Below are 27,572 nucleotides of genomic sequence, written 5' to 3' on the forward strand. Positions count from 1 at the left end.
ACAAACATCTCCCATCGCAATAGGAACTAGATCAATCGGAAACTCAACGCCGAAAATCTTGAGTAAACACCCTCGGATCACCTCGGTGGCATACACCGCTCTCTCGTCAGCTATGTAAACTCTCAGAGGTCGACTCAACGCCTCTCGACTAATATTTATGTGCTAACTAAAAGCCAAAGATACAAAAGACCAACTTGCACCTGAGTCAAATAACACCAAGGCAGGTACAAAATTAACAAGAAAAATACCTACGCATATCATTATATAAGCACAATATCTCAACATAAAAGTAAATATATGAAGGAATACATACCAGCCACGACATCGGGCGCTGCACGGACCTCCTCCGCAGTCAACTGGAAGGCTCTCCCTCACGCCTTCGGTACCTCGGACTTCACTGGTCGGCTCTTAGTAGCTCTGATAACAGCAGGGCCAGATCCCTGAGGTGCTCCCCGGGCAGTCCCTCGTAACTGTGGACACTCTGCCTTGCGGTGTCCGGTCTGGTTGCAGTGAAAACATACTGCAAACCCCTTGGTCAATCCTTGGCCATATTCCCCTCCTTGCCACATTTGTAGCAAGGCCCCGCTCTGCACACTCCTTCGTGGATCTTGCTGCACTTGCCACAAGTGCGAACCTTCTGACTCCGAGATCGCGAATCAGCAGGCTTGGCCCGCTTGGCTGCCGGCTGAGACTGTACCGGTCGCCGATCCCTCGCCTGAGACTCAGCCTCCTGCCTAGCCTGGGTCTCCAGCTCTATCTCCCTCTTCTGGGCATTTGCCTGAATCTCAACAAATGTCCGATACGTCGAGTTCGCCACGAACTCCCGTATATCCCTCCTCAAAATACTCAGATAGCGGCTCATACGTTCCTGCTCGGAGGACACGTGCTCAGGGCAAAACATCGCCCGCTCATGGAACTTCCTCGTAATCACTGTGACAGAATCAGTACCCTACTTGAGGGTCAGAAACTCCTGGGCCAAACGCTCCCTCTCCGCCTGGGGAACATACTCATCTCGGAACATAGCAGTGAACCTCTCCCAAGTCACTACAGCAAGCTCAGCAGGCGAATAATGTGCCGTCACAAACTTCCACCAATCCTTCGCTCCCAAGCGAAGCTGGTTCAGCATGAACGGGACTCTCAAATGCTCAGGAGATGAGCAAGTAAAGAAACATCCCTCTATGTCTTATATCCACCTTATCACTGCAATCGGGTCCTGGGTCCCATCACACTCCGGTGGTTTTGTGTTGCTGAACTCCCGGAACAGCAACGCATCACCACCCTGCGGTCTAGCCGCAACTATAGCTGCAGTGGCCGTAATAATAACAGCATCAGAAAGAGCAACATATCTCTCGTCGAATGTGTCTATCAGGGTGGTCTTGATAGACCCTAACATCTCTAGAATCTCATCGCGGATGGCAGCAACCACCTCATCATGAATCATCTGGCGGAGCTCCTCGTCGCTCACAGCCCCTCCACTGGTCCCTGGTCTGTGGCGTGTCCCTACCATGATGCCTCTTTGAAATACAACATAAGATATCAGTAATTTGGTCGGATGTACACACACTCGATATCCCAACCCTACTTGATCTCTGGTACCCTAAGGATTCTTACTTGGGTTGCGCACTGACCCGGTGCCTTCGGTAGTACGGGCCAAATACTACCGACCACACCGACTCAGCATTCACACCAAGTCCTCCTCCCAGAGTCCCAAATCCCAAGTACGCTATTCTCTCTAATCATGTGCTACTCACTAGCAGATCTCTCATAAGCTCCTTGCTGCTATCTAAACACTCTCAAGCATCCCTAGTAGCAAAACCCCTAGACTAAGGCATCATATATCAGGCCATTCTAGTCCTAATAAGAATACCTAGTCTTACTCTAGCATGCATTATATAATTCATCATATAGCATAGCATAACGTTTCTTTTAAAACTTATTGTAAGGGTATTTTAGGAAATCACCGTTCAGGAGCTGGCTGATCATACACACGGCCCCGCTCTGTTTGTCTCAAAACTCGTTTTACTCTTTTTAAAAATTTACTTTATTATCAAATTTTTCCTCAAATCCTTAGTTTGAGTTCAGATACGCCAGAAGATGCATCCGAATCCCTCAAACCAAGGCTCTGATACCAAATTGTAACACCATAAAATTTAAAATAAATTTTCACATTTTTAAACACATTTTTCCAAACACATTTATTAACAAAATCCCATTGTATCATAACTTTGTTTCACAAAATATTTCCCAAGATCAAAATACATCACAACCCATGTGTATGTACGAATCATGCCGGTGCCTTCCCGCGATCATCACTGGTACCTGAAACACATAACACATAACACTGTAAGCGTAAAACTTAATGAGTTCCCCAAAATACCATACATAACACATACTAGCCACTCGAAGCTATAACTCTGTGGGCCCGTGGGCCCTAACTCTGTGGACCCTCTGGTCCTAGCTCTGTGAACCTTCCGGTTCTAACTCTGATATACTCTGATATACGCATGACATAAATCACATAGAAATAATGCAGTGCAACATATCACATAATAGCATACAATAACTTTGTCACATGACTCTAATTACCACTCAAGGTAAAATATAGTGAGAAGACTCACCTCAAATGTCTCGGTAAATCTCTGACTCGGTAGAAATACGATCTAGCCTCCACCTAATCACATAAAGTAAAACACTCATAAATATGGCTCTGAGGACTAGACTCAACCCTCTCTAGGCACCCTCAGAAGGGTAAAAGACCATTTTACCCCTCCTGTGGCTCAAATGCCCTCATTGTTGACCAAACCCTACAAGTCAACCAAAGTAAATGGTCAAACTTTGACCAGACTCGTCGAGTGCACTTGGGAAACTTGGCGAGTCCACACGTGTCCACTAACTCCCTAGTCTCACTTGGCATGTTGAGTCCCTCCCCTTGCTCGATGATTCACACCTGGTACGAATCGCGAGGCTACCCCGACTCAACTCGCCGAGTCTCAAGATCAACTCGGCGAATTCGGTCTTGAACTACAGTCATCTAATCCCTCTTTGACTCATTGAGTTATTCCCCCAACTCGGTGAGTCTCTTCGTTGAGTGATTTACGGGAAACCCTAACCCTACTCGCCGAGTCTGATCTTTGGACTCGGCGAGTTCATGCCATGCAAAACTCCATTGACCTCCTAAGGTCAGATCTGTTCCTTAAACCCATAGATCTGACCTTCCTAAGCATGATAATCACGTAAAGTCAGACCTTGACACTCATATAACATCTAGATGGTCCTACTTGGTGATTTAGCCCCAAAAATAAACTCCTAAGTTCATGGCTCCCAAAATAACCCATAAAGCTCCAAGGGTTACGGTCTCTGGACCTCTTTGAGTCCATATCCAAAGCATAAACTCGAGAAGGGACAAATTGCTCCACATATCCATTCTCTAAAGGGGTTAGAAAACCCTAACTCTAAGAACCAACACCAAAACTGAAGAAGGTCTGAATCAACCTCCTCTTTCCTTGGTCACCTCCACTTTCCAATCACACTAACAAAATGATCAATAAAGGCCTCTCCTCCCTCACAAACGCTCTAGAGCTCTTAGGGTCTCTCTCTTGGGTTTGGTAGCCGCAAATGACGGCCCTAAGGGCCTTTAAATAGGTGCCAAACCTGGGAAATTAGGGTTTCATTAAACAACGTGGACTCGCGGAGTCCACTCATGGACTCGCCGAGTCCGTTCATGAACCCGGATGATAATCCGCGACCCTACTCAGCGAGTCTAAGCACCAATTCGCCGAGTCCCTCTACAAACTCAAAAATAAATGAATAAAATAATATACCTGGGAATCCGGCTATTAAAATTCTCCCCCACTAGAATTAGACTTCTCCCTCGAAGTCTCAGCCTGCAAACAACTCTGGATACTGCTCACGCCTCTCGCGCTCCGGCTCCCAAGTCAGCTCTGACCCTTTCCTATGCTGCCACTGTACCTGCACCAGAGGCACTTCCTTGTTCCTCAGAACCTTGATCTTCCGGTCTCTAGTTTGCACCGATCTCTCAACATAGTTCAGGCCCACATCCACCTGAATATCCTCTAATGGTACCACTGCCGACTCGTCGGCTATACACTTTCTCAATTGCGACTCTGAGCAGTCAACAAGCTCTGTTTGACCTGTCGTATCTGCTCAGTCGTCTGAAGCACAATCTCTGTACTACCCATCACACGTTGCCCTACCTCTCCCCAGCAAATGGGGGTCCGACACCTCCTACCATACAACAACTCAAAGGGTGGCATACCAATGCTCGAATGATGACTGTTGTTGTAGGAAAACTCTGCCAAGGTCAAATATGTGTCCCAACTCCCATCAAAATCCAACACACATGCTCAGAGCATATCCTAGAGCGTCTGAATTGTCCGCCCGCTCTACTCGTCAGTCTGTGGGTGATATGCGGTACTAAAATTCAGCCTCGTACCCAACTCCTCATGAAATTTCTTCCAGAATCTGGAAGTGAAACACACATCTCGATCTGAGACAATTAAGATCGGTACTCCATGCCGTGATACCAACTCTCTCACATACAACTCTACTAGCCTCTCTGCAGAAGAGCTCTCGCTAATAGCAAGGAAGTGAGCGCTCTTCGTCAACCTGTCTACAATCACCAAAATTGCATCAACGCCCCTCACAGTCCTCAATAATTTGGTGATAAAATCCATAGTAATCTGCTCCCACTTCCACTCGGGAACCTCTAACGGCTGCAACTTACCATGCGGTCTCTGGTGCTCGGCCTTAACCCTACGATAGGTTAGGCACCTCTCAACAAACCACGCGATGTCCCTCTTCATACAGGGCCACCAATACTCCTTCTTTAGGTCCAAATACATCTTAGTGGCCCTAGGATGGATCGAGAACTTCGATCGATGTGCCTCTTCCATCAAAATGGTACGCGTCCCGCCCACAAACGGTACCCAAATCCGACCCAGAAATGTCATAATCCCCCGGCTATCGGTAACGAACTCTGATATCTGCTCGATAACTCTCTCCCTCTTCTGGTTTTCTGGTCTCACAGCCTCAGCCTGGGCCCCTCGAATGGTGTCCAACACCGGAGTCATTACTGTCAATCTCATGAAAACGTCCTGCATCGGGGCGCTTTCTGCCCTATGACTCAGGGCATCGGCTACCACATTAGCCTTACCCGGGTGGTACAAGATCTCGCAATCATAATCCTTTAGCATGTCCAACCATCTCCTCTGCCGCATATTCAAGTTGGGCTGATCCATCAAGTACTTCAGGCTATTGTGATCCGTGTATATGGTACACCAGACCCCATACAGATAGTGATGCCAGATCTTGAGGGCGAACACTACTGCTCCCAACTCTAGATCGTGGGTGGGATACCTTATCTCATGAGGCTTCAGCTGCCTCGATGCGTATGTTATCACGTGCCCCGTCTGCATAAGCACCGCTCCCAACCCTGATATCGACGTGTCGTAATATACCACGAAGTCCTCCATTCCCTCCGGAAGGGCTAACACCGGGGCTTCAAATAACCTTTGGCGAAGTGTCTCTAAGGAGGCATGCTACTCTTGGCCCCATGAGAAAGTAACACCCTTCCGGGTCAACTTGGTGAGTAGCACGACGATCTTGGAGAAATCCCTGATAAATCTCCGATAATAGCCTACCAATCCAAGGAAACTCCTGATCTCTGTAGTATACAATAGGTCCACTTAGTCATCGAACTGGAATACTAATATACAACAGGCCCACTCAGTCATCAGACTGGAATACCCTCAGGTCCACTCAGTCATCAGACTAAAATACCCCTGGTCTGTTGACTCACACACATAGCATTAAAGTCTCAACCCAACACAATATGTCGACATATAACAGATAACAAACATATTCACTAGATAGATAATTATGCGTCCAGAAATCATAGGTAGTCCTATAGATCTACCGGTCTATACATATCATCAACTATCATATAGTTATACAAATATATCTCATACTCATCATATCATAAATCAATTTGGAACAGGATATCAATCCAATGGGCCGAACTTGGTGCTTCAACCCATAAGTACATTGAGGAAAACTCACCTCACAATCTCACGAATAACTGATTAATACTCTTCTCCCAAATATCGGCTCAACCCAAATCCTAAATGTCAAAACATTATCCATCAATAATATTTTTCCTAAAAGACCTTAGTTAAACTTGGTTAGCGGTCAAAAGTCAAGTCAACACCTAGTCGAGTCACCCAGCCAAGCTAACCCGACCTTGTCGACCCAGATAATTACATTGGTCATACTCCTCTATACGTGGGGCTTGCTTAGTGGTTGACCATACTATGGGACGCTGACCACGTACGTGCATCATACCACTTGGTATACCCATCATTCGCACCCTGTTCAACCCTTTCCCCATCAAGAGCTTAATACTCCAAATATTTATGCCCAAAGTCAGATCTAAAGTCAAAATACCCTCAGGATTCATAAAGTTTCCAACTTTATGACTTTGCATGCCCACTAAGTGCTTAATACACAAAATCTCAACATCTTAATGCCTTAAGATTTTCTATAGCATTCATGGAGCACAAATAACCATCAATACCACATTTTTATGACTTAAGACCCATCCTATGGTCTGAAAGGACGACTTATTGGGTCAAGAACATGCCATGCTCAAGAATCATCATGTTTGGGACAAAAAGTGTCTTAAAGGAATAAATGTCTAGATCTATAAGATGGAGTGATAAAGTTGTGAACATTATACCTCCTAAAGGTTGCTAACAAGAAGATAATCACATATCCAAGATGCTTCCAAGCTCGAAGCTCTTCTCACCACGTATTCTTCTTCAAGAAAACCTCCAAAACACTCTAATGGGCTCAAAATGCACTCTTCTCATTTAGGGTTTTCTTGGGGTCGTTTTTCACAGAGGGAGGCTGATGAAGTAATGAGAAATGAGGTTATAATGGTGTTTATATATGGACCAAACCCTAAAAATTAGGGTTTGCACTTTCTTCACGTACACCCCACATACGAGGTGTATGCCCAACGTACTAAGGTGAGCCCTAGTAGGCCTAGCATACACAGCGTACGCTTGGCGTATGAATCCTGATCAAAATTACTATATTGCCACTAGGGGCCAATCTAGCAACCTTCCTCAAACCCATGGGTCAAAATGCAATATTATTCAAACATGGGGTTGAAATTGAAATTATATTGACATTGGCATGTTACACTGTTTGAAAAAAGGAGCTTGCACATGGTGGGAGGATGCTCCGAAGGCATTTGCAAAAGTGAAGGAGTTATTGTGTGTTGCTTTGGTCTTAGCACTTCCTGAATTTTCACAACCATTCGAGGTGGAGTGTGATGCGAGTGACATTGGGATAGTAGCTGTTCTCATTCAAGGTAAGAGTCTTATCACTTATTTTTTTAGAAAAGCTTGAAGGTGCTCGATTAAATTATTGTATGTATGAGAAAGAATTTTATGCAATTGTTCAAGCGTTGGATCATTGGAGCCATTACATACGTGAAAATTATTTTATTTTGGACCCATATCATGAGTCGTTGAAATATATCGATAGCCAACAGAAGTTGAGTACACAACATGCCAAGTGAGTGGAGTTTTTACAATGTTTTCACTTTTCATCCAAGTATAAAGATGAAAAAAGCAAATTGGTAGATGATGAATTGTCAATGCGATATTCCTTGCTAGTGATGTTGGATGCTCGTTTGTTGGTTTTCAAGTCATTGAAGAGTTACTATGAAACTAACATATATATTGGAGACTTTTTCGTGAAATGTGCAAGTAGAGTTGGTGTCAAATTCACATTACAACTAGGCTTTCTCTTCAAAGGGAAATGACTTTGCATTCCGAAGCATATGATTCGAGAACTATTGGTGCAAGAGGTTCATGGTGGAGGGTTGGATAGGAATTTTGGAATTACTAAAACCATGGAGATACTAAAGGAGCATTTTTATTAGCCAAAAATTTTGGTGGACATGACCAATATTGTGAGCAATTACATGACGTGTAAAGTGGCTAAAAGTACATTGAATTTGGGATTGTACTCTCCATTTCTGGTCCCAATTCATCCTTAGGAAGACGTAGTAATGGATTTCATTTTTGCTTTACCTCATACTCAAAGGGGGTAAGGATGAAATTAGAGTAGTGGTGGATGGTTTTTCCAAAATGGCTCATTTTGTTGCTTGCAACAAAACTGATGATGCTAGCAACGTGGCTGATTTGTACTTTAAATAGATTGTTCACCTGCATGGAATTCCAAAAACTTTTGTTTCAGACCAATATTCAAGTTTGTAAGTTACTTTTGGAACACATTATGGAGGAAGGTTTGAACAAAGCTATTGTTCAATACTACGCAACACCCATAAACGAATAGACAGATGGAGATTACGAGCAGAGCTTTGGGAATGTTGTTGCGAGGATTGGTGAGCAAGACTCAGAAGGATTGGGACGCTAAGCTTGTGCATGCTGAGTTTGCTTACAATCGTTCTCCTACGTTCGCTACTGTACATTCTTCATTCAATATTGTCTACAATGTTAACCATATCTTCATTTAGATCTAGTTACGTTGCCAAAAGAAGAATTAGTTCATAAGGATGTTGAAACAAGGTTAAAGACAATGATAAAGATGCATGAGAAAATTCGTAACCACATTGAAACTGTGAATACCACTTATAAGCAGAAGTTGGATAAGAAAAAAAGGCCTCGGGTATTTTCTGATGGAGACTTAGTGTGGGTACATTTGAGGAAGGAGCATTTTCCAAGTAAAATCAATAATATGTTGATGTCGAGAGTTGAGGGTCCATACAAGGTGGTGGGAAGAGTTAATGATAATGCATACAAAGTTGAACTTCTAAGTGATTACGAAGTCCATGCCACGTTCAATGTTGGAGACCTTTCCCATTATCTTGATGATGATGGTATTAATAAATTGAGGACAATTCCTCTTAAAGGTGGATGGGATGATGCAAATGAGAAGATCCTTGAGGGTGCGAAAAGCACTTTATCAAACTCCAAATCGGGTGATGAGTACGAGCCGATGCAAATGGTTGCGAACAATCACAACCCGTTGCAGTTGCTGAATATTGGATGCAAACGAGTGTGATCTATTACGAACGATTTCAACGCGTATCAGTCTATGTTACATGGGTGTGAACGTCAAAACAAGAATGAGACCAGGAAGACTAGTCACGATTACGACCCTCAGAGTACTATTAGATGAGAAAGTCAATTCTTGGGAACAACACCATGTGGAGTTTGTATGGTATCATATGAAAACTAAGGCGAGAAGTTTCCTCTTCTGGGTGTTCTATTCTCACTTCGATTTCAGCTCCAATAAAGTATGAAGGTATAATTTCTTCTTTAAGGTAGACTCCTTATGTATTTTATAGCAGGGTGGCTTTCATAGCCTAAAAAGGCCGACTTCCCTTTTTTAGGTGTCTCAGTTTTATTTTCTCAGTGTATTTTTATTTGACCGTTGTGTGTCTTAGGCTTTAAATTTGGCATTTGTATTTCAATTGTAAGAATCAAAAAATTTATCAAATCAAACAACTTTTTTTCATGAGTTGTTGAGACACTCAAACCCCATCATTTGAAGGATGCTTTCCTGATGTTGATAGAATTCAATTTAATAGGTCTTAACTTATTTTCACCGATATCTAATCTATATGTTTAGATTGTTTATCAAATTTATCGTTTATTTCTTGTTATTCTTGTTCTCGTTCTTGTCTCTAATCTACCCTTTTTCTATTTTCTTTTTGATTCTTGTTCTTTTTGTTCTTGTTTCTATTGTATATAAAATCAAAGAAAAGCCAAAAACAAATCTAAGCCTCGCACACACATCATGTATGTATGTATGATTAAACATTAATGATATTATGTAGAATACTTATATGTTATTAGACATAGATAAAGAATAAGTAATTAATGAATTAAGTACTATATGTGTAGCAAAAGATCTATTGATGAGATAAAGAGATAGATTGTTTATGGGACAAGTATTATGTGATGAGTCACATAATAGCGATAGAGATTCCTTTGAGGATAAGAGTATGATTCATTCAAGAATGAGGAGATGGTTCCTTAGGGAACGTAGATAGATGATCCATTTATGGATATAGATAGATGATTACTGTAAGAATAAAGACTATGTATGGTTAGAAAAGATAGAGAAAATGTTTCATGAATGGGACAAAGTAATGAGGTTCTTTTAAGAAATTAGAGATAATACGTGAGGGATTAAGAGTAAGGAATCCGTGAGGGATTCAAGAGAAGGAAGAGAGTGATAAGGAATTAGTGGAGGGATTCAAGAGAAGATAGAGAATGTCATTGGGTCTGTGAGGGGTCGAGATGATAAGTATGAGATGAAGTAAAATGAGTATGAGAAGTCATGCTAAGGGTTAGAGAAATGAGAAGAACGGAGTAAAAGATAGAGAATAACATGCATAGAGCCTAGAGAAGAGCAGATAAAGACTATTTTGCGCTTGTCTAAATGGAATTAATAGAAAATACAAAAACAAAAACAAAATTTTTTAAAAAAAATAACAACGTTAGGGTTAAGGACCATCCTTTAAAAATTTCAAAACCATAGGAACTAACGTTGATTACTTAAAAATTTAAGAATTAATTCGATTTTTTTGAAACCACATGCACTATTTTTGAAGATTTGTCATGAAAATATTTTATATAATAAATATTAGTTTATAATCTGTCGTACAAAATTAATTAAACTTTTATAATAAAAATTTCAAATTATTAATCAATTATTTTAAATAAATTATTAATTAAGAGATTTTTTTAGTTATATAAAAATATAATCATTGGTTTAAATAGATATGTGAAATTATATCATTTTATAATTTGTACCAATTTTATTTTAAATTGACATACAATAATTATGAGACATAATAATAAAGTGAGATATGATAAAAATAGAATAAAATATATATTAATTAGAATACCTTCTTTTCTTAAAATAAAAAATAAAAAAAATATGTCTAACGTTTTCGAATCACAATGACATTTTAGACACAAAAGGATATATGTGTATGTATTAAAAATAACTTTACGTTTTTGGAGTTATTAAAGAATCTTGCATGGAAGAAAATAGTGCCTTAAAGATTTGATGAATCGAATCTTGAATTTATTCCTTTCTAAATTATTTAAACCACTATTATTATCGGTGTAGGTTTGATTCCTTCACGAAAACCCCACTATCTTATTTTAAAAGAAAACAATTATAAATCATAATTTATTAGAATATAATATCGAATAATACGTTCAGTAAATGTTTTAAAAAAAGCAAAGGGCCATTAGATTCCACTTGATTTTTAGTATGGTATTTTAAAAAATCTATTAATCTACATATATCTATGTGCTTGATAATCATTTTTTTAAGTTCTTAGCTTTTAATTTTTAAAGAAAAACTTGAAATTAAAGAAACTTTTTAGAACCTTAAAATTTTTATATTAAACAAAAAGTCATAAGTCATAATTCAAAAGCTATTTAAAATAACTTTCGAGATATTTTAGCTTTTATTTTTGTACTGTTTATAATTTTCAAAAACTTAAAACCATTTTTTCCAAACACTTCTACGAAAACAAAAGATAAAAGTTTATAACTTCTAGTTAGTTCTCCCAAACAAACATGAATTCATCAATGAGCTTTTGAAAGCCTTGAAGAGTTTTTATTTTTAACTTAAAAACACTAAAATTAAAAAAAAAAAGTTTATTAAAAAATATGAGTGAAAACTATTATTTTAAACAAAAAAACTTGTATAAACTGAAAAACTACTTTAAGTATCTTTTGATTAGACATAACAAATTAAATAATCTTAAAAAGCATGATCCTAATCTTACCCATTAAAATTTATGTCGTATTGTGCCAACTCATTTAACTAATGTCAAGTTTGTGTAAGGTCAACGAGTTTAAGGTTTAGATCTTGTAAAAGTGCGGTGTCATGCCAAGTTGAAACACTAAATATGTTGAAAAAGTAGGAGTTGGTGAGGTGGAAATGACAAAATGAAAAATAAGGAGTATGATGTGGGGAAGCAGAGGGGAGTCGTTACGAAAAGGAGGGAGTGGTTGAGTGGCACTGTGGAGTGTGGGAGGGAAAAGAAAAAGTAAAGGGTTGTTTGATAGTCTAGGACCGAATCAGATCTGATTGAATCAAGACATGATTGAGTGATCATGAGTTATGTCTAGAACCGAATCAGAGGCTTCTAATTGTAGTATTAAATTGTTTGAATATGTCTGAAGTAGACTTGACCTCTTATTATAAGGCTTGGTAAGAGGCATATCAAACAACCTTCTATGAAAGAATAAAATAAAGTCTTGACCTAGGCTAGATGGTATTATAATGCTCTTGTTTTGGTAGATGTATATCTTATTATATAGTTCAAAATAATCACAATATTTATACCAACTTAGAATAAAAATTATAATTTCATAGTTAATACCAATGTGTAGCATCCGTTCCCTTTAATGAATTTGAAATAGGGGTGATAAATAATAACGAGGAATTATGTAATTAAAGACTAAATTTTTATCACTTTGTCAACTAAATTTAGTAAATAAAAGGCATTATATAGACGTAACACGATTATAATAATAATAATAATAATAATAATAATAATAATAATAATAATAAACAAATAAATAAATAAATAAGTAAAGAGATTTTATTAATATAAATAAGTGATATATGTTCAGGGGGACTTTGTGCTAATTTCATAAATCAATTTTGTTTGCAACATTCGCTTTCCAGAATGGTCCGGTTATGACATTAAAGAGTCAAAAGCTTGGATTTTGGGGAAACCAAGTGTCATGACATGACCATAGGATGGTCACGACGTGACAAGCCAAGATGAGAAACGCGTATCGGATCTGTGGTCACGATATGAGGAAGGATGCATCCTAAGCCCATGATCTTTTAGGGTTTCCTTCATATTTAAACCTCCCCAACTCGATTTTAGGGCTCATTATCAGCCTCCATCACCCTCAAACCTCATAAAACCCTAACCTTAATCCATATTGGTAGTTCTTGACCCATTTTGGTGTTTTGGTGGCTTATAGGAGAAGAAGAATTCTAGAGTGTTGATCCAACAAAGCGTCCTCATCATCATCATCTTGTGCATATTCTGGATCTACATCATTGTCCCTTATCTTTAAGTTTGGGCAAGTTGAAGTGATGTGATTCCATAAAGTTTGCAATTTTATAACTTTTATGCTTCTAGGTTGCTAGATCTACATCCGTGTCCCTTATCTTTAAGTTTGAGCAAGTTGAACTGATGGGATTCCATAAAGTTGGCAACTTTATGGATCCTTGAGGTCCTATGTTTATCTTATGGTTCATATCTGGAAAGTGATTGTGTTTTGGACCCTTACATGGGATGCTTTGGTGATTTTCTTCATTTTGACCCAAAATAAGATCTAGACATGTATTGGACATGCATGTTTATAAAGAATCAATTTTTAGGATCATTTAGAGTTATAAGACCTTCTAGAAAGTTTGAATGCATAATTTAAAGGATTAGGGTTGAATGCATAAAGATGGCCATTTTGCGTTCGTCACAATGCGACAATTTGGTGGACACGATGTGAAGGTGGCCTGGATCGATTATTGATGTAATAGTTTCTACTATAGTTGTGATCGATTCTGATTTTCGGAATGGAAGCCGTTGGAGAAATTTTGTTCGGTTCCAATTTTCGAAACGGAAGCCATTGGAGAATTTTTTATTTGGATTGGTTTTGATCTTCGGAACTCTTGTGATTGGTTATGATCTTTGGAACCTGTCAAAACTTATTACATTAATGCTTATGAGTGGATCTGGGTTGAGTTGAACATTTACTGATTTAGGGCCGAGTGGGATCTGTTTCTCACGACGTAACCATGAGTTGGTCACAACGTTATAGTCAACTCATGAAAGGATTGATCGTTGACCTTGACCTTGAACTGGTTTGATCTTGGGTCTAATTTATAGGTTAGACTAAGGTTGGACATTATTTGATTTAATAGGTGGGTCGTAGCATCGTTCATGTGGCAGTGAGCTGTTTTTTAGCTGATTTCGTGAGACATGTGAGTCTTCTCACTATATTATGTAGGATGCTAGTTGTTTTTGTGATACTTGCATTGAAGACCCTGGGGGTAGCTCATGGTAATTTTATGAAAGACCATGGGGTAGTTAATGACATTTGCATGAAAGACCATGGGAATAACCCATGACACTTATATGTTAGACCATAGGGGAAGCCATGACATCTCAAGGAAAGACCACGGGGCAGTCCATAGCATATATATGTTAGACCATAGGGGTAGCCCATGGTAGTGCAAGGATAGACCATGAGGACAACCCATGGTATTTGTATGTAAGACCATGGGGGTAGCCCATGGCAATTTATGTATGATATGTGGTATTTCGGGGAACTCACTAAGCTTTGTGTTTACGGTTTGTGATTTAACATTTTTCAGGTGCATCCAATTCCAAAGGGAAGAGCCCAACTTGACTGCATAACATCCCATGATGGCTTTTTCTACACTAATTATTAATGTTTTACTTTGATGTTTATAAATACAATTGACTCTGATTGGTTTTGGAGCCAATGTTGTATGGATTTAATGGTTTAAAAATGATAAATTTTCTTCTATTTTTGGGATGTTACATTGTTAAAGGAATTATGTTTGGGGTCAGAATAACCATCATGCCATAGTTCAGGGACCAAAGTTGACTTTTCGGAAATCTATTGTCTCCTACCTCCCTTAAATGATCGATCAACAAAGCAGTGTTCTGATGCGTCTTTTACTCTTTTTAGACCTGCACTTATTGGCTCCAATTGAAAGGTGACTAACCTCTAGCCAAATTATGCATCTCTTGACCCATATATACATATAGACTCTTGATTGGTTAGGGTTTCATAAGGGTGCGATGCATACAAGGATAAGAGAGAGAGAGAGAGAGAGAGAGAGAGAGAGACCAACAGAAGTTAGAGAGGGAGAGTTGTTGTCTCCTCTGGTGGTTTTTTCAGAACCATTTAACTCCAATGGTGCCATTTTAAAACCAAGATAATATCGACGAGGTGGTTTTCCAGCAAGTTATAGGTCGGAAAGGAGAAATGGTTGAGACTAATATTGAGAGAGATGTTGGGAGGGGAATTAGAGGCGTGCTTGGCGAGCAAAACTTCCGAAAACAAGGTTTAGATGATGATGAATCGAAGGCAAGCAACCCCAATGCAAATTTCCAGCATCACAATGCAAGAGGTGTTGGTCTCTTCCCTTCAGTAGAGTTGTTCGCCTGCGACTTGTTCCCTTTAAAGGTAAAAATGACACTGTTCCTTTTACTTTGTTATTATCAGAGATTAGGTTTTTGTAACGACCCAATTTTTTAAAGGAAATTTTCATTTTTGATTAATCGAACACATTTTTATAAATTACGAAATCCAAACATATTTGTTTTCAAAACACAAGTCAAATACAACTTTTATTCCAAAACATCAGAGTGTCCCATAAATACGCCTGAGAGAGTTCACGTCGCGCCATCAAGCCTTGCCTTTGCCCTAGGGCTCCGATGTACCTGAAACAAATCCACAAACTGTAAGCTAACGCTTAGTGAGTTTCCCAGAGCATACCCCCCACACACAAGCCAGATAACACATATCATATTAGCTATAAAAGCTTCCTCTACCACATCTCACATATCATCTTGGCTATAAAGCTATCTCTAACACATATCACATATCATCTTAGCTATAAAGCATTCTCTACCACATATCACATATCACCTTAGCTATAAAGCTATCTCTACCATTATCTATAAAGGAAATCTCTACCACTAGCTATAAAAGCTATCTCTACCCTTAGCCATAAAGGCTATCTCTACCGTTAGCTATAAAAGCTATCTCTACCATAGCCCTAGAGGCTATCTTTACCGTCAGCCATAAAGGCTATCTCTACTGCATATTACCACATAATCATGCCACACACCTCTACACAACAAGTTTACCAACTATCATAAAATGGGCCGCTCTTGGTGCCTTAGACCCATTGGTATGGTGAGAAGACTCACCTCGAATGTAGAAGCTTCCTGAAAGAAATCCTTAGTCGATGCCGTGCCCACTTCCTGAGCTATCAATAGCGATCAATATACCTAATTAGCAATTGGGTCCCATACCAAATCCTTAACCCGTGCATGGGGGTAAAATGACCATTCTACCCCTGGCCCAGTATGATCCAAAAGTAAGGCCGAAACCCAAAACAAAAGCCTAACACTATATTGTTCGTAAATCCAATAATGGCCCAATTTTCCAAATTGGGTCCAAAGCTCTACTTGGGTTTTGCCATAAGGCCCAAATCCTTCTTTTCAATCCAGCACACTTAGCATCCTGATGGTCCAATAATAATCCAAACACTTAAGCCCAAAATATTAAAAAAAACACTTTTGGCCCAAACCAAGGCCCAAGTTTCATATTGGGCCAACTCCTTCCGAGGCCTTTTCCCCACATCACTAACAACCCACAACCTGATGGCCCAACAGGCCCAAGATAAACAAGCCCAACAGTTGGCTTACACCGAAGCCCAATAAACAAACCCATTCTGACTAAGTACGCAGGGCATACTCAGCCGTACGAAGCGTGTACTAGGTTCATGACTTATACGTTGCGTGTACCAGCTTGTACGCCCAACATACTCCTCTGTTTTGTCCTTTTTTCCATTAAGCACTTAATGCTTCAAACCAAGGGACCAAATTACAGATATGAGCTCTACTTAACGTCTTAATCCATAAAGTCGCTGACTTGGTGACTTACATGACCCACATGAACCCAAACTCAAAGTATAGCAATCCACTTCCATGAAAATGACCGTAACTCTTGCATGAACCCATTAAGACCTCCAAGATGTCAACTTTCTACCTTAGGGACTCAAATTGCACCAAGAGTGGCAACCCTAAGCCTAAGAATTAGATTTGAACCATAAAGCTTCAACCTTGGGACCAAAAAGGTCCAAAACTCAACATAAGAGATCTAAGGAAATAATCACAAAGTTTAAGACTTTATACCTCATATCAGAGCCAAAAGTTGGTGTAGTTCTATATCCAAAAGCTCTATGTTCTTCAATAAGTCTTCATGAATGAACACCTTCTTCAAAAACACCAAAATACTCCTTTAATGGCCATACAAGCTCCAAAATCACTCAAATAAGGGCTAAGGGTCGATTTATAGGGTTTAGAGGGATGGAGGATAAAGATATTAGGGTTAGGTTATGAGATAAGGAGCTTAAATAGGGTCCAAGACCCTAACATTGGGTTCTGATAAAAACTAGCGTATGCCCAACGTAATTCTGGTACGCCGAACGTACTCCAAAGAGCATTTGCGACCATCCTGGTCAGTACGCCCAATGTACTCCAAGGTATGCCCCGCATACTGCCTTTTTCACTAGTAAGCCCCGCGTACTCTTTGTGTATACCCCGTGTACTAGGCTATGCTTGAAAACCACGAAACTTCCGAAGACCATAACTTCTTCATTCTAAGCCCGATTCTTGCAATCCTTATATCCACGGAAAGGTAATGAGAAGCCCTAAACTTCTATTAACTCATACATTTCTTAAAACCTTCCAAACAAGAATTCATTTTCCACACAAACTCAAATTTCCGCTTTACCGAAATAGCCCTAGACTAAAAAATACGAACCGAACACCGGAATCACTTCTAATACATCACCCGTACCAAATGGGCCTAGATCTTACCTTCTCAAAAGCCATAATCCTTATAATGATTGACCTTCAAGCCATAACTTCAGACTAGGAATTGATTCGGAATAGGGCGTTATAACTCTCCCCCACTTAAATTAGATTTCATCCTCGAAATCATGCATGACCATCCACAACATACCAGGCAACCTGAGCAACACGACTACAAACCCGAGAATACCCTAGCCTTCCCAAGGAAACCAGAACCAACACTCGTGGGGTTCTAGAACCCGAAGATGAACGAATTCCATTCAACCTGTTCATATCTGCTCCATCTGAAATCTAAAGTTTCGAGATGGTCTGTCTCGCTGGCAGATTGCCCACAATAAATCAATGCTAAGTTCACTGCACTAATCTCCCAACTGGCTATTTAACTTCTGGTATTATTTAGTCCAACTACAACCAACTTAGTATATGTCCCGAATGACAAGAAACTCTACACACGAACCCCAAATCACTAAAGTCACTCCAACTGATCTTGCTGCCACATAACTTCTTTCCTGAAAAACAACCAGGACCTTCCTAGTCCCAACTTGTCTGCCAACTATCTGGAACACCGTACACCTACCCAATTGTTGAGCTAGGAACATATGCACATCAGTCCCACATGACCTCCGAAGGACACCTCGTCTGACAATGATTGCCCTATCTATACCGCCACTCACGACCCCTTCAATCCTTTGATCCATCCGATCATGATAGGCTGACAACCTGTCGCCACTGAATCTGATACAAAGGTGAATGCTACTAGAACAATTGTAGTCTTACAACATACCCAACCTCCTTCGACCTGCCGTTTCCTGATTCTAACATGCCGTGGCCCTATTACTGATATAACTAACCCGAGACACATGATGATGGATTAAGCTACCATCTAACCAAATCCATTCATTACCCTAATATCCTGTATTTGATGCCCTTGGCATCCTTATGCTCCTAAATCTCATCTCACTAAAACAAAATCCTATACTGAAGATGCGTGAACCCCGATTTGGAGTCCCTTCCGAAGCGGGTCGATACCCCGCTACTACCTCAAGATCCATTATGCACCATAACTTTCGATATCCCTCACCTGACCGGTAAATAGATAACCTTAGCCGATCCCTGAGAGTACTAGTCTCGCACCCGGTCCAACTGTCACACCCCCAAACCAAGGATGACGGAAATGTTCAGGGGTGGCGGACTTCATGTATAGTATCATAACAATGAGTATAATAGTACTCAAAGTAAATACAAACATTCATAAATATAATCGGAAAAGAATTACATGGTTTCTGGTACTACATATTTCAATGATCGATTACAACATGATATAAAAATAGTTGTTCAACGCTGTAGCGTTCCATCCTCAAAAACTTGTGGTTACTTGGTTTCGTTGATTTCCTGAGAATACAAGTGGTTTTGAAAGAGTGTCAACAATTTAGTTGGTGAGTTCATAAGCTTTTTAGATGAAGAGTTTGGAAAACCGATATTTATAATGAGTTGTGTGTTACCAAGAAAAATCCAATATTTTCATTATAAAATGTATTGTAGTCTTAAAATTCAAGACCGAATATACAAGTATTTTCCATGCTTAAAATAAGTCGTGCAAGTTCAAATTGACATAAACTAGTTTAGTTGAAAGAAAAACCTGGTACTTTGTAATGTACCGTTTTTGTGAAAACCCGGTACTGTATGGTCGTACGTCGCTAAATGTATAACCTGGTACCGTATGGCCGTACCTCGCTTAATGTATATCCTAGTACCGTATGGCCGTACCTCGCTTAATGTAATGTATATCCTGATACCATATGGCCGTACCTCGCTTAATGCATAACCTGGTATCGTATGGCTTTACCTCGCTTAATGTATATCTTGGTACTTTGTATTCGTACCCCATTTATATGAATAACCCAACACTTCATAGTTATACCCCACTTATGAATAAGCCTTTTGTAAGGAGTTCAAAAAGTAAATGGATCATAAACTATACCTATTATAGTTTATCAAAACAAGGGTAGTAGTGGTGATGTATGTAAACTATATTTAACATAGTTCATTCAAATGTTCGTATGAAATGGATGTACTTTAATTATAACAATTTGTTATCTTTGATATATGTATCAAAATCCATTTATTAACTGATGTATGTCTATATACCAAGACAAAATGTCAGTTATTTACAATAAAATATATTCACATAAAGATGTACACCTTGCTTGACATGTTACAAGTTGAAATGAAATTGTTAATATTTTTCTGTTATTAACAGATTCCATTACTGTTCTTAGAATATTGATAGAAAATTCATAATAGATCCAAATCATAATCTGTAAATTCTGGGAGTTTGTAAAATGAGTCTAGTTTGTTCATAACTTTTTCCATGATTTTTAGTGACCTCCAACTTAGGTGAAAACGTCCATAAACGCAAACTGGTCCAGATTGGTTCTTGAAACAATAGGCTGTTTTGTAAAAATCACCATAAATCATAGAAAAATCGTATGGAGATGTGAAAGTATCCATTTTAAAGCTAAGAACTTGAACTACTTTCACCTTTAACAGTTTTGAAAACTAAAATAATTTAGTTGACGAAAACAGTCCGTGAATGGAGTCCAACGTTTCTGATGAAAGCTGTTAGAAACATTTAGTTGCGTTCTTGGTGATTTAACTTGTATTACCCCCCCTTAAAACTTACGAAAATATGAAAATATAGGGGTATGAACTCACCTTGAGTGATTTCAGTAGGTGGATGATGGATAAAAGAAATTTTGAACTCAAGAACACTTAGATGATGCTTGAAGATTCGAAGATCTAACAACGAATATGATGATATTTGTGTAAGGAACCCTTGATTTTGGGTGAAGAAGTGTAAAATAACCAAGTGTAGGATGAAGTTTACTTACCAAGTATGTGTGGGAAGCTCAAAACGTCCAGGGAATTTCGAGTTCTCGGAGGGAGGAAGTGAGAGAGAATGAGTTTTGCCCTTTTTGGTGAAAAGTGAATGTGGTCTTGGATGTGAAGGATAATGATCCTTTGTGTGTGTAAGTTAGAAAGATTGTTAAGGAAGTATAAAAAGTACAATGAATAATTGAGAGCTGATAGTGAATAGTGACATAAAGTGGGTAGGGGGGGGGGGTTGCTTGTGTCTTACATTAAGGCAAAGTCAACACTCTACCCCAAAATCTAACTTAATAGATTTTATTCTTAGGGAAGGATTTTCCACAAAATATAATTAAAATATGAATATTTAGGGTTTATTATGTTAAAATACGAGTTTGGGTGAAAATCCCGCGTTAAAATCATGAAAAACAAGCTTAAAACGAAGTTTGGGTAAAAAACCGGGAAAAAGTTGCGAAATTCTGAAGTCAGGAAGCGAGGTTCGGTCCTAGGAGTTGAACAAGCGAAGGTGATGCTCGGTCCGAGGAGTCTCGTATGCAAGGGGAAATAGACAAAGGCGAGGCTCGGTCCGGCTGGGTAGCAAGGCTCGGTCTCGACTGTCAGTTGGGTTCGGCTTCGGCTGGGCAGCGAGACTCGGTCTCGGCTGTCAGCTGGAGCTAGATTCGGTCCTCTTACTATCGACTCTTCTCAGCTTCGGTTTCTCCTAGTCTCGGTTCCAATAGAAGGGCTCGACTCCTAAGAGGGTTCGGCTCCTAAGAGGGGTTTCGGCTCCTTAAGGCTGTTTTTCGCGTAGACTTCCGTTTTCGAGCGGTTTTCGACTAAATTAAGGGTCGGGATGCCCCGATTGATTATAAGGAGTTGAGAGAGATTTGGCAGAGATTTTAGGTAGATAGAGATAGAGTATGAGTGATCGAGAAAGGTTTTTTTGTGGCATTTTTGAGTGTCCGGCTTCGCAACGTAAAGTCTGTAAACCCTATTACGCCATGTTTTAGTGTCGTACACACTCCCGATGAGTGTGCATTAGTGTTTTATCATTGTGGTTCATTGTTTACCACATTTAAGGCTTAGGAAATTCAATCACACGAATTTTCCCAATGATGTTTTCTCATCATAATAGTGAGTCCTACAATAATTACCTAACGTAAGCCCTAGTACACAAAGGTTAATTGAGTCGACTGATTTGACTTGTTGACTTTGTTTGACATTGACTTGACCAGAAATTGACAGTTGTCACATCATCCCCCCATTAGAGGGAATTTCATCCCGAAATTAGAGTTTAGGTAAGGAAGTAGGTATGATTAATCGAGCGAAGAAGTGGGGATACTTCTTAATTGATTGATTCTCGCGCTCCCAAGTGAACGCGGTTCCTCGATTGGCATTCCAGCGAACCTTCACTAATGGGAAGCGACTTGGCTTCGTTCACCCGACATCTCGGTTTATGGTCACTATGGTTCTTTCACAAAGGAGAGGTTCTTGTTGATCTCGGTCTCGTCAAATGGGGTTACAAGAGCCCTGACGGAAAGGTACATTTTCATGATCGAGATGTGCAGGGTAAAATGTACATTACTAAGTTCACGGGGTAGGTTGGACTTGTGAGTCACGGGGCCGATTCCGGCAAGAATCTCGGAGGTTCTAACTATCTTGGATTTAGCTGTCCACGCTTTCCGAAGCGTATCAAGCCTTCCCAGGGTGAGATTTCCGAAAGAATTTAGCGAATCTCCTTAAGTGTCTTCGGAGTTGACAATTTCTCAACGGTTTTGATTTTCAGAAGGTTCCTCAAGAATTCCCACATCACTATTAGTGTGTCTTAGGAATTCGACTCTTAAATTCCAAAACTCGTATTTAGAGAACTTCGCGTAGAGCTTTTCTGATCGTAATGTTTCCATGGTTTACCGTAGATGCTCTTTATGATTTCCTTCTTACTAGGAGAGTAGATAAGTAGGTCACTCACAAGGACAATGACGAACCGATCCGAGTAAGAATGGCGTACCCTATTCATTAAGTTCATGAATACTACGAGCGTATTGGTCCTATCTGAGGGGTATCACTACGGACTTGTAGCGTCCGCATCGAGTTTGGAAGATTTTCCTCGTGACATCCTTCACTAACACTCGTAAATGGTGATATTCGGATCTTAAGTCCATTTCTGAAAGGTACATCGTTCCTTGCAGTTGGTCAACCAATTCATCTATGCAAGGCAGAAGGTAATGATTTCTAATGGAGTCTTGTCTAGCTATGCAACACGAGGACTTCCCAGGGGGTCACCCATCCTAGTACTAATCTCGCCCAAGCACGTTTAACTGCGGAGTTCTGATGGGATCCGGTGCATTAGTGCTGGTATGATCGCACCCACTGAAGTCTATCTTCTCGAAGAATAAGACCGGAGTTCTCAAAGGTGAGGAATTTGGTATTATCATTCCATTATTGAGTAGTCGTTAAGCTGTCCGGATGGTTCTTGTATCTCCGTCGGTGTGAGACTGTAGGGAGATCTGGTTACAGGAGTCGTATTGGGTTCTAAGTTTGTTCGCATGACGATGCGATTACTCGTAGTCGTGGTCAGTCTCCGTCTTGAAGTTTACATTAGAAGTCATACATGGTTCATCAATCACAATCTCGTGTATACGAGTCGTATATAATTAAGATTGAAAAGGTAGTCGAATAAATGATTCTTCTTTAAGCTCACATCCCAACGAGGAAAAGAGTTTAAAGTGGAATCATCAATTCTAAATCTGTAGAACCTTGATTATATACCACCCCTATGTATACCTTCTTCAGCGATAGATCAACCGTATGGATCTTTGGATTGAACTTGACGTACTGTATGAGTGGTACTTTGGGGAGGTTTGCTGAGGTCTCTTCGGAATGATAAGAAACATGCGGTACTCTATACATGAGTACTTCGGAGTTCCGGGATGACAGTTTCTTTAGAAAGTCGATTTCGGAGAGAGAGATGTGTGTACGAAAATGGTATTGTGCGGATCGAGTTGAATCAAGTCGTATGATAGTATCGGACATACTTGGTAGTAAAGACATTAGATTTGAGCATAAAGGCGTTACAGACAAAACACAACAGTGCAACTGTTAACAGAGTTACAATACTTTTAGATTTACTACAAGGCTATTGCTGCGAACAAGGTATACTACAAAAGACAAGTATACGAAAGCACGATGGTCCCTTTACTGACGGGGTCTCACAAAAGATAAGACTCTAGTTGTACTAGTTTTAAACATGTTTAAAAGCATACATAATACTGACAATTTGGGAGGGAATCTATGTTATAGTAGGGTCCTTCGTTGCCTTCTTCCATTCTGAGGTCAAACTCCTCCTGTTCCACCATCGTTCTTCTCTGTTAGGCAATCTCTCTTGAAGTGTCCCATTATGCCACATAGATGGCATATCTGAGAATTTTTGACATTGGTGGTTGAAGTAATGTGTTGAATCCAAGTCCTTCAGAAGCGGGTAGTGTGTACGTTCTTGTTGTAGTTCTTGAGGTGCAACGAATGACAACTACCTAGATGATGGAAGCGACACTTCGTTAGGTTTCCGACGTACTGTCTGGCTGGGTTACGGGCAATTGGGATACCATAAGGGATGGTAGTGGGAGATACAGATGTCGTGGTTGTGAAGGTTGCCACAGGTTGTTGTCTTTTGCTCGCCCCTTGGGGTGATTTTCCTTTAACTTTAGCCCAGAATCTTCATTTGTTATTCTTGGGCTTGAGATTCGGAGTGTCGTGGTAGTTCGTTGCTTATTGAGGTTCTTGATTGTTACGTGGATTGGAATTATTGCTAACAAACCCGCTAACATTTGCGTTGTTAGCATTAAGGTGAGTCAGAACAGCTATCATGGCAGCTAAGACTGCAACTTGAAAGGTAGCTGCATCAATCTGAAGAGTCGGTGTTTGGTTAATGGATTGATTACTTTTCTTCGGCGACATGATACTGTTACACGGAAAGAAAAGGAGTCATGAGCCATTACGGTTGAGCCTATATTATTTTGGTTCTGACTAAGAAATGAGTTATTTTTCATGAAAACTTAGCTTATACACGTTATGATATAATCAAAATTAGGAAGATAGTAAAACATGTGATTGTACTCTAGTTTCACATTCTATCTTCTACCAGGTCTTCGTTATATATAACTCGGGAATGTATAAGCGAGGAAAATTATAATAATAACCTTCTTACGAATCCTTTTTAATGAACTAGAATTCCTAGTAAAGGCTACCATTGAACCTAGATGTAATTCGATCGTTCACCCATAGAGTAGAAGTATGTTCTCGAAGGTTTGACCTACATCCCTATGATGCAGTCCTAGTATGGAGTAGAAGTATGTTCATAGAGTGGTCTCAAGGCGTTTTTCGTCAAGAACGGGGTACCATTGGTTGGTGGATAACATGATCCAACATTTGGAAGAGAATTGGGAATGACTCTTGAGTTAAGTTACCCTATTCCAATGACTTGACTAGGGTGAGTTTCAAGTAGACTCCAACGATAGTATGATGAAAGTAATTGAACAAAGAGTGACACGGAATTTAGCCGACTGTCAATGTCATTGACGTTTAATATGTAATAAGTTCGAGGAAAATTGACCTTATAGTAGGTCTTACATCACATCCGGAGTAGAAAAGTCCTTCACATCATAAAGGCCTAACTAAAAGTACTTACAGTACAAGGTAGTCACATAGAAAAGTGCTACACAAAACACAGATAGGAACATGGTTCTTTAAAACAAATAAGGAAGGTAAATTATCTCGTATTAGCGACGGTCACCCCTATGGTGAACCCATAGTTCAGCTAGTCGGCGTTCCAGATCAAGCAAGTATCTTTCGTACACCCTCTGGCGTACTTGGTACTCTATGACTTCGACTCGAGTTTCAGTTAGGGATTGCAGCAGGGTCTCATGGTTCATTCCAGATCTCTCACGTGTGTGCTCAAGGTGATTTGGTGCGGATGGTATGCATTCTTGTATTGGCATTAACCTCTTCGAAATGATGGAGAGCCGTCCCGCCTTGAATTTCGTTTCGCGCAACTCTACGGATCAGGATTGGTAGAACTCTGTTTGTTGAGCTCCCTTTGTTTACGTTGTAGAATCTTCGATCTCCATTAAACGACATAGTTTGATCTTGCTATTCGCTCCATGTTTCCAAGCATTCTACCCAAGGAGGCGTTGGGCCATGAAAAGTCGGACGAGGGTTAGGATTTGGAATGGGAGCTACCGGAGGTAGGTTCTCAACCTCGGGTTCGGAGTTATCATCATCCGAAAGGTCTTTATCATGGTGATCATTCAAAGGGATCGGATGATCATTCTTGGGTTCTTCTCCAAACCATCCAGCATTGCCTTCGTTCTGGAGGTACGGGTTGCCGTTGGGAATGGAGTCCAACCATGTTATCTATGCGAGAATCGGGGTAAGAAAATAGTTATTAGACGATCTTTATCAGTTATGTCAATACTTGTGTAGCATATAAAAGTTATATGAAATCAAAGAAGGATAGTCCTTCGAATAGGTGACCCTGACTCCAAATCCACAATCCAACGAGAAAAGGAAGTAAAGCAAAGGTTACGGATTCTGAGTCTATAACACCGAAATTTCATATAACCTTAGCGTATCCACTTGGCAACTATTGACCTACTTGATAGAGACCTGTTTAGTTCTCATGTAAGTATTTATAGTAACACAAAATACTCCCATAGTATTTTAAACTCATGTTCCGTTCTAATGTTCTCTTTATGGTAGTGTTGGTAAGTTTTTAGACTTGTTGCCATATCACAGCCATTCTTCAGCATGTGCTAATCACTCCTCGGACCAGCATAGTTGATCAGGCTATGCCACTCCCAAGACTAACCATACGTCCCCGAGCTTACCTGTGATATTCAACAATCGTAATACTTTTATTCTTGTCATAGAAAATGATAATATACTAGTATGTATGTACGTACTCACACTTTTAACAAGAAACTATTTCATTTCTAAAAGTATAATTGTTCGAAAACTTTAAATTAGAAACTTTAGTCCCAATGTATTTATAGTTTGTATATCTTATGTAGTTCGATATACTTAGTTCACTATAAACAATGCTCTGATACCAATCTGTCACACCCCCAAACCAAGGATGGCAGAAACGTTCGAAGGTGGCAAACTTTATATATAGTATCACAAAAACGATTATAATAGTGCTCAAAGTAAAAACAACCAATGATAAATTAAATCAGAAAAGAATTACATGGTTTCAGGTACTACATATTTCAATGATCGATTACAACATGATATAAAAATAGTTGTTCAACACCGTAGCGCTCCATCCTCAAAAGCTTGTGGTTACTTGGTTTCGATGATTTCTGAGAATACAAGTGGTTTTGAAAGAGTGTCAACAATTAAGTTTGTGAGTTCATATGCAACGACCCGTTCTAAGAATAATGATTCATGGATCCCCGGGATGAAGAGTAAGGGTGTTTTGGTCCTTTAAGGGTAGTGGGTTGTATTCGAGAAGGTTTCGGACCGATGTATGTTGATAGAAGCATAAGGCTTCTCGCCACCTTTGTGTGGATATAAAGTTCGTCCGAAACAGATCTAGAATGAAGGAGTTACGATGCTTTAAAGATATTGGCATTTATGGCCCATAATGGGAAAAAGTGATGAAAAAGACCATGCATGAGTTTGGAGACACGCGTGGGTACGCCCAACGTAAGCAGGGTTACGGCCACCATAGTAAGATGAGTGATCGCGGGTACCAGGACGCGTACGCCCAACGTACTAGAGTTACGCCCAGTGTCATTTCACCCTAATTTTTGGGACATCCACTATAAAAGGAACATAATGGTTCTTACCCTAGCCTCCATAAACACTCTCTTATCCTAAGAAAACCCTTGATAGCCATCCCACCTCCATTGTTGGGTGTGTTTGACCTTGGAGAACCCATTTTGGTGAATTAAAGCTTGGAAGCAAA

At 39.8% G+C, this 27,572-nt stretch overlaps 1 non-coding gene across 1 annotated transcript; it reads right to left on the reverse strand.

Moving 5' to 3' along the window:
* Positions 1-22,858: 22,858 nt before the first annotated feature.
* Positions 22,859-22,977, reverse strand: LOC145018854 (5S ribosomal RNA). The gene has a single exon (XR_013667215.1). It is a non-coding gene; the product is annotated as a 5S ribosomal RNA (ribosomal RNA).
* Between the last annotated feature and the right edge of the window lie 4,595 nt (positions 22,978-27,572).

Source organism: Lactuca saligna, chromosome 9, assembly GCF_052625555.1.
Source record: "Lactuca saligna cultivar CGN05327 chromosome 9, ASM5262555v1, whole genome shotgun sequence".
Taxonomy (NCBI): Eukaryota; Viridiplantae; Streptophyta; class Magnoliopsida; order Asterales; family Asteraceae; genus Lactuca; species Lactuca saligna.